Raw genomic sequence first — 8,027 nt, 5'->3', positions numbered from 1 at the left:
TCATACCCAACACTACCTACAACATAAGAAGAAACCCTAGCTTGGATTGGGGTTCTTCTTCACAATGTGGGGGAAATCTAGGGGGCTCTATGGATGGACGAATCCATAGATGAATAAGCTAACATACCTTGATTCAAAGCCCTCACAAAAGCTTGCAACAATGGAGTCTTGTTCTTGACCTAAGCTTCAAGCTCTATCTTCTTCTTCAAGTCTTAGAGAGAGAAATATTTTAGAGGAGAGTATTTTGGGAATTGATTTGGGTCTTGTGAAATAATGACTTAATTGGGTGGTTAAAGGGTTAAAATATCTTATATAGGTGTTTTAAGAATGGGCAAAACGACCCCATTCAATACCTACCTCATTTGGAAATTCCTAAAAACCCCTCCACTTGGCAGCCTACTGTCTAGGCTTCACAAGAGGCACCACGGGTCGTGGTCCTCACCACTGACCGTGGTCCTGCTTGTGGTCCTTGGACCAGTAGCTAGGCCACTTGTCTTGGCCTCTAAAAGTCCATGGCATGACCACGAGCCTTCTCACGGGTCGTGGTCCTCACCACTGACCATGAAGTGGCCCGTGGTCCATGGTCCAGTGGCCTTGCCCCAAGGACTTGCCTCCCACCAAGCTAAGGCACCTTCAAAGGCCTCCCATGAACCATGGTCAAGACCACTGGTCGTGGTGGTGGCCGTGAAGTTGGGGCAGTGTTTTGCCAAGGTTGGGGTAGCCTTAGCCTTTGGCTTTGGCTTTGGCTTTGCCCCTTTGCCTTGGCACTTGCCCTTGTAACCCTCAACTAAACCCTAGATGGTCTACTAAACTACAGGGTGCAACACGAACCGTGACGTTTAACCCCTAAACCTTTCATTCTAAGTACGGGAAGTTTTATCTACAACTCTAACCCTCATATCACACTCTAGAACCCTAACTTAAGGCTCTAGTTTAGTCTACTAGTTTCCGAGGTGTTACAATATCTCCCCCTTAGGAACATTCGTCCTCGAATGACGATTCTAAACACTTCTTAAGGTCGCAACTATAGACTAGCAATCCATCATGCATGCAACACATCTAAATGCACACAACCAAGGAGGAAAAGTTCGACTCCAAGCTAAACATACTCAATGCAATAGAAGGAATGTAGGAACTATATCTAACAACCCAAGATGCAAGAAATTCTCATACTAGTCTTATTCATGGAGGACTACCATCTCCTAGTCACAACATACGCTCATGGAGCTCATATGCAATTTACTCTCAGAAAGCATTCATTCATGGAGGAATCTCTCAACTCCAACTAAAGCATGCTCATATGTTCATCTCATGAAGTCGAATAGGCAAATCACACTCAATGCATTACAACATGAGGAAAACAATGCACATAAGTCATTTTATCAAGTTTTTCATGAACATGCATCATACAAGGAAGTCATGGCAACATGTAAACACACCATAACCTTGCTATCTAGGCACACCATATCCCCCTTGGGAGTAAGCCTATACAAACTTTTCTAAACATCATTCTTACTAAAGACAATTTCAAGTGTCACATATTAAGTCACAAAAGACCAAACAATACCAGAATCTAATAAAGCATGAAACACATACCGGTAGAAACATAAGGAGGTCACTCTTGATAATTTTTGGCTTAGAGGACATAGAACCTATTCTTCTTTTGGGCATTTTCATCCGACCACTAGGAGAAACTTGTTTATCCTCCCTTCCCTTAGCTTTAAGCACCGGGCAATCCCTCATTTTATGACCACTCTTCCCACACCTATAACAACCATCCATGCCGGCTAGGCACTTACCATAATGATTCCTTCCACACTTGGTGCAAGTAGCCTTAGGAAATGGAGACCCACTACCTTTCTCTTGGTTAACCCTAGGGGTATAAGGGGAATTTTAATCGGAATACCTTTGTTTAGACTTGGGTCTACCTTGTTCATAGGACTTAGCATTAGAAAAGTCCCCCTCATTGGTCCTATCTCTTTTCATCTCCCTATTCTTTTTCCTAAGTTTTGACTCATCAATTTGTTGGGCGTACACCATAAGCCTAGAGATATCCATGTCACCCACAAGCATTGTCGTACGACTTTCTTCTTCAACCAATTAGGACACACCCGTCAAAAATCTACTCATCATATCCCTCGGATTTGCTACCATAGATGGTGCATACTTAGACAATAGAGCAAATTTCAAGGCGTACTCCTTAACACTCATGCTACCTTGCTTAAGGTTGATAAACTCTTCTAACTTAGCCTCCCTCAACTCCCGGGGAAAGAACCTATCAAGAAATGCTAGTTTAAACACTTCCCACTCTATGGGCCCGCCTCTACCGGCATAGCATCTTTCCATTGTTCATACCATATTTGAGCAACATCCTTCAATTGGTAAGTGCCTAGTTCCATTTTTTCTACCAAAGTCACCCCTATGATAGCAGGTACTTTATAAACCACATATAAAAAACCCCTTAGGATCCGCTTCCACTTTGGAGCCATAAAACTCCGGAGGATTCATCCTCAAAAAACTCTCTCACTCTATAAGCATACATCCCCCTTATTGGGTTTACCAGAGCTACAACCTCTCTACTGGCTTGCACCATCAAGGCTTGAGCCAACAATTGGATAGTAGACCTAAACTCCACATGAGTGACATTCTCAACTAGAGGACCAATTGGAGCTTGAAAAGCTTGTGGAGGAGCTTGGAGAAGAACATATTGCTCCATATTGTCTCCCTCTTCCCACCTAGCATTTGCCCTTGTATTAGCCATATCCTGAAAATCATAGGGTACGGGTTAGGAGAAAGACCTACTAGAGCTAAACTCTATGGCACGACCTAGAGAATGAATAAATAAGATTTCCTACTCATCTAATAGCCTAATATTCATAAATGTGGTGCGCTTCACACTTATGAACAAGACTCTACTAGACGTGGTTTTGAGACAATCCTAGAACCGTTCTAAACCTGGCTCTAATTACCAAGCTTGTCACGACCTAGGGGTACATGATGAGTCCGAATTTGACTCATTTAGGGCTTTATGTATATAGAATTAGTGTCCTCAAATGCTTATTTTGTGCCAATAACTGATGTAAAACCCTTGATTTCCAGGTTTATGGATTGAGGAACAAAGCAAGGATACTAACAAGCAAAAAGGAACAAAACAGGCTGAAAGGATGAAGAAAGGCAGCCTGGTGATCGCCAATTCCACTTGGCGAGTCGCCGAATGGCTACTTGACCGCCTAAAGTTACAATATGCCAAGCCCTAAAGGAAAAGAACCAAGTTGGCGAGAGAAAGGAGCAGTCGGCGGATTGTCGAGTGGTTCCGCGATACAGTGTTAGATCGCCCAAAGTTATAGACCTTGAGGATGCTGAATGCCAAGGTAGAAGGGCGATTGAAGTGACCAAAGGGCAGCTCGCCGAGTGGTTCGGCGAGCTCGACTTACTTCACCGAATGACTCTTCGTAGCACATTTTTTGCCACTATAATAATTTTTGAACATTTAGTTTAGTATCTAAATTCATATATTTTTAGTCTATTATTGAGTTTAGAACTGGTGAGACAGTTTTCTCTAGTTTTTCCTAAGCTTTGAAGAATTGAAGTTTATCACTTTTGAGAAATTGGAAGTGGGTCTTTGAGATTCTTCAAATTGGACCATTGTAAAGATGAATCTACACTTACCCAGTTGATGGATAATCAATTTGCATAATCTCCAACATAGGCATAATATGAGCATAAGTCAACATAAAGAATAATCCAATAACATAGGAAATACCACATATTCATAAGCCTAGTCCATACTCAAATCCTCTTAACATAAGAGAAACTTCATAAGTAACCTTCAAGTTATACTTGTGCAATGCATAGATGAGACCCATAATTCCAACTAGGCGAAATACCACTCTTAGGCCATCGTACCTCTTTATCATATTTGATCTCATCCTCTAGCTTACTTCTCATAGACAAGGGAATCTCTCACATTTAGTCAAACATATCATGGAAGGCAACTATAGCAACATTCCATCAAACATACATCATATAATAGAAACACTTCTTAGGTAACCATAAGCCATACTTTGTGCAATGCATGGATAAGACCCCATAATCCTACCCACACTAAGTACTCCTTTAGGTCATCATACTCTTACTTCTTGGTTGGAAAATAGTCCCTCTCTTTAAACCTTAGAACACTATGAGGTAATTCCTTAAGCACATCTTAGTTCATTATTAAGTTGAACCCTATGAGATACTTCCTTAAGCATGTCTAAGTTCATTATTAAGATGGACTCTATGAGATACTTCCTCAAGCATGTCTAAGTCCATTAACGTTTTTGAACACTTGGAGATACTTCTTCAAGTATGTCTTAGTTCATTGGATACGAAAATTGCTACTAGAAACCGTAACTCCACTAGGTGAAGGCTTCTATCTCATGAAACCTAACTTTGGGAAAACCCGGACTCTACTATGTAAGAGTTTTCCCTTTAACTTGGATAGTCCTCACATCAACGAGGTGTGGTTCTTCTCTCAGCTTGAAGCCCGGACCCTACTTTGTGTGACTCTCCCTCTTGTTGTCAATATCCATTTGGGGCCAAGAATTCACCCCTTAGATTCATTATTAAGCCTTGCTCAACATTCATGTCTCATGGAAAAATGTCCTTGACAATACATCCATGTTCGAGTGATTCTATCACTTTATACATTCAAGCATTCATAAGGTAGGTTAGGTGAGTATATGCCTTTCACCACAATTCTACCTATTAGGCCTCTATTCTCATATAGACTTTACTCTCAAAGCCTTAGCATACATAATTCATCACATTAGCTTTACTCTCAAAGCCCTAATGATCAAGATTCATGACTACAAGTCTTACTCTCAAAATTTTACTTCTTACAATCATCATACATATCTAGATCACAAGACATTCAAGTCACAAGCTTCATCTTTAAGCAATTCTAGTCATAATTCATCATAAAAATTCAATCTCAAGCTTTACTAGTCATGATTCATCATATATACTTGATTCTAGTTCAATTCATGTTTACATGCTTATATTCTTGAACAATTACTATACATAACATCGATTCTAGAAGATCATCTATGAATCCTCAATTTTCCTTCATAGGGAATAAACCCACATTACTACAATTTCATCAATTAAACTAGGGTTAGCCATGAAAAACATATATATCTTGATTCAATACGAAATCAATCATAAACAAGTACTATCCACTCAATTGGAATCATACTCAACACTACCCATAATATATGAAGAAACCCTAGCTAGAATTGGGGGTTCATTTCACAATTGGGGGAAATCTAGGGGGCTCCATGGATGGAAGAATCCATGGATGAATAAGTTAACATACCTTGATTATAAAGCCCTCACAAAAGCTTGCAACAAATGGAGGAATTTGGCCTAGCTTGCTTCTCTTCTTCTTCTTCTTCACTTTCTAGAGAGAGAATTTCTTGGAGGGAATTAGGTTCTTTGGTGAATTGAAAATAATGATTTGGAATCGTTTAATTAATGGTCTAAAAGCTTTATATAGGTGGTCTAGTTACTAATAAAATGACACCACTTTATAACTAATTAATTCTAGAATATTCCCTAACCCTCCAACTTAAACCACCTAAGGACAAGGCTGCCTCACCCACGAGACCCTGACCCACGGGCCGTGCTGGTCATCCGTGGATGGAGGTACTGTAGCTTGGTTGGCAGGCCTTGACCCATGACCCTCCCCTACGGGGCGAGAGTCCCTATCGTGGTTCACTGCCTTGGAGGCAAATTTTGGGGTTGTTTTAGGGTCCTCTTCAAGGACCGTTTGGTTGGTCTTTGGGGAGTCGTACCTTGACGTTTAACCCCTAAACCCCTCATTCTAACTACAGGAAGTCATTTTTACAAAGGCTCCAGTTTAACCTACTAGTTTTCTGAGTGTTACACCATGTTTTAAAAGCTTTTCTTTATATTGCATTTATATTATTGCTTTATATTGAAATGAGTTAGTTGAGTTGAGTTGATCCCATGTATGTTCTTTCAGTTCCTTTCAAACTTATGTCTTATTTAAGAATTCCCCTCGCATGCTCGTACATTTAATGTATTGATGCCATTTGGCCTGCATCGTTGTTATGATGCAGATACAGGTAACCATGATCAATATCCAACCTTCGTTGATCTAGTTGAGCATTCAGAGTCTTGTGGTGAGCCTCCTTGCTTTCTGGAGGATCCCTATTTGCATTTATTTACTAGTTTTTTTAGTTGTTAGGATGATCGGGGGTCTTGTCCCGACATCCCTCATAGTTTTAGAGGCTTCATAGACAGTTAATTATCTCATTTGTCTTTATCTTGTTATTGGCTTATGTTTTGAGACTTGAGTTGCCATCTTGGCTAGTTGAATGTTTCTTTTAAAACATTCTAAGTTTATTTCATGAGTTCATCTTTTGAGACTATTTCTTAGTTATTTAAGTCTTCCGCTGAGTAGTAAGTCAGGCCAAGGGTTCTCTTGGGGCCAGAAATGGTTCTCAAGTGCCAGTCCTGCCCAGGGTGTATGCTCGGGGCGTGACAATGGATTCTTGATTTGTGGTTCAATATTTGAATCTTCTCTTCTTCTTAGATATATAAAACAAATTGTATCTGTGTATCAAAAAAATCGACACACCTATTAATCGATTATACGAAAATTTTGATATATGGGTAGTTGAAATTAGCTAAATATCAGTAGGTAGGCTAGACTATAATTAAATGAGCTTTCTCTCGAACAACTATTCCGCTTCAAGTGATTTCTTAGTTATTTAAGTCTTCCGCTGAGTAGTAAGTCAGGCCAAGGGTTCTCTTGGGGCCAGAAATGGTTCTCAAGTGCCAGTCCTGCCCAGGGCGTATGCTCGGGGCGTGACAATGGATTCTTGATTTGTGGTTCAATATTTGAATCTTCTCTTCTTCTTAGATATATAAAACAAATTGTATCTGTGTATCAAAAAAATCGACACACCTATTAATCGATTATACGAAAATTTTGATATATGGGTAGTTGAAATTAGCTAAATATCAGTAGGTAGGCTAGACTATAATTAAATGAGCTTTCTCTCGAACAACTATTCCGCTTCAAGTGATTTCTCTCGAACATCAACAATCATAGCAATTAAGAACAATCCATAACCTTAATACATCTTCTCTCTCGAGCAAGATGGGTAGGATTAAGTTTAGGATTCACTATCTCGAGCTGAACCCAAATCAACCCAATACCTACAAACCATTAATCAAAAGCTTTGGTTCAAAAACCCCTCTCTCTCGCAAGCTAAGAACACAAAATTAGAACTGCATTTGCAACTACAATTCATAAATTAAACCTCAACTAATGATTAGACCCACTTCGATATAACATTTAAACTAGTAATTAACAATACTCATAAACTAATTCAACCCATAATCACATGATCACACCCCAAGAATTGGGGTTTTAGCCAAGCATCATAAAAAGATAAAAATCGTTACCAAATCGATTAGCCATCAACTAGGTAAGAGTAATTCAAGCTTTGCAATGCTTCAATTTGCAGAAAATTCGAAACCCACTTGCAAAATCTCCAAATTGAGTATGAAAACCTTTAAGTCTACCAAGAAACTTAAGCGAAAACTGTTCCAGACTAAAAACTGATTCTAAGCTAAAAGAGAACTCCTCAATTTATAGTTCAAAATTCTATTTATAGTTGTCGAAAATTAGCCACGAAAGGCCATTAGGCAAGGTAAGTTGGGTTCGACGAACCGCCCTTTGCTCTCTTCTATCGCCTTTTTGCATTGGCTCTCAGCATCCTCAAGTCCTGTAACTTTGGGAGATCATTCTTGGCATTGCAGAACTACTCGGCGATTCGTCGACTACCCATTTTATGTTGCCGAGTTAGTCTCTTCCCTCAAGGCTGGCACACTGGAACTTTAGGCGGTCAAAGTAGCCATTCGGCGACACGCCGAGTGCTCTTGGCGATCATCAATCTCGCCTTTCTTCACTTCTTCAATTTGTTTTGTTCCTTTTTGCCTACTAGTGTCCTTGC

Source organism: Solanum tuberosum, unplaced genomic scaffold, assembly GCF_000226075.1.
Source record: "Solanum tuberosum cultivar DM 1-3 516 R44 unplaced genomic scaffold, SolTub_3.0 scf00016, whole genome shotgun sequence".
In the NCBI taxonomy this organism is placed as follows: Eukaryota; Viridiplantae; Streptophyta; class Magnoliopsida; order Solanales; family Solanaceae; genus Solanum; species Solanum tuberosum.
This window is presented reverse-complemented; position numbering follows the sequence as displayed.